General features: G+C 40.4%; 1 non-coding gene across 1 annotated transcript; it reads right to left on the bottom strand.

Annotated features, from left to right (window-relative positions):
* Window positions 1-841: 841 nt before the first annotated feature.
* LOC132643077 (small nucleolar RNA R71) lies at window positions 842-948 on the bottom strand. Its single transcript, XR_009583526.1, has one exon. It is a non-coding gene; the product is annotated as a small nucleolar RNA R71 (small nucleolar RNA).
* Between the last annotated feature and the right edge of the window lie 321 nt (window positions 949-1269).

Below are 1269 nucleotides of genomic sequence, written 5' to 3'. Positions count from 1 at the left end.
GAAACCTGAAGCGTAATATCTAATCAAAATGGGGAACACAACCTTAGTCTCTCTCTCGCATTAAGTACAATTCAAGTCAAAGTATTCAATTATACTACTCAACAAATATTTCAAACTATTCGGAATATGATTAAAGCCTTTAAAGACTAGTATCGCATACAATTAGAACCTTTTTCTCTCCATATTCCCTGTGGGATTCGACTCCAACCTTGTTTGGGTTACTATATTTGACAACGTCCACTTTACGCCATTAATAGGTGTAATTTGAGCGTATCAAATTTTGGCGCCGTTGCCGGGGAATACGGTTTTGAAATTACTGATTGTTGCGTACTCTTCTTTAAAAAAAATTCTATTCCATCACACCTTGTTTCCTGTTGTGGTGAACCAGGTAAAAATGGCTGGAAGACAGAATCGAAATCAAGGAAAACAAGGTGGACTCCAAGTGAACCCACCTGCACCAGAAGAGGACGAAGATGAGAATATATTTGCGGAATTCATCAATGAAGCTGATTGTGCTTCTGCTGTGGTTCCTCCTAGGACTGGAAATGCTACATTCAAAATTGATAGTTCTATCTATCAGCTGTTGAAACTTGAAGGTGGTTATTTTCGAAATTCTTTGGAGGATTATCCACTTCGACATTTGAAGAACTTCTTGCACGTGTGTGCTCAACAATCCCAAGGTGTTGTTTCTGCTGATGCACTTCGGTTACGGGTCTTCAAATATTCCTTGGCTGGCCAAGCAAGGGAATGTTATGAAAAGCTTCCCAGCAATTCTATTCATACCTAGAGCGAGCTAGCCAATACATTTCTGAGGAAGTGGTTCCCACCGAACAAAAAGGCTAAACTTCGAGATAAGATATTTGAGTTCAAACAACTCCCGGGGGAACAATTATATTTAGTATGGGAGCGGTTCAAGTACTATCTAGCTCAATCTCCAACTCACGGGTTTCCGGATGCTATTCTTACAGAGAAATTCTACAAGGGCTTAGATACAATGAATCAGATTGCTGTCAATATTGCCACGGGAGGATGCTTCATGGACAAGTCATTTATCACCATCACCCGTTTGCTTGATAAACTCACCACCCACAATCAAACTTGGCATTCAACTGATAGTGAGAGTCTCTCTTATGGTAGTCCATCACTAGCTGCCGTTGCAAAAGAAAACCATGAGAGAGACCATGCCTTTGCTCAATTGCAAACCACGGTGGATCTATTATCAAAGAAGTTGGCAGAAAAAGATGCACAAGGGTATGAAATTGCTTAGTC

The sequence above is a fragment of the Lycium barbarum genome, chromosome 5 (genome assembly GCF_019175385.1).
Source record: "Lycium barbarum isolate Lr01 chromosome 5, ASM1917538v2, whole genome shotgun sequence".
In the NCBI taxonomy this organism is placed as follows: Eukaryota; Viridiplantae; Streptophyta; class Magnoliopsida; order Solanales; family Solanaceae; genus Lycium; species Lycium barbarum.
Note: the sequence above shows the minus strand (reverse complement) of the source record. Positions and strands in the feature narration are given on the sequence as shown.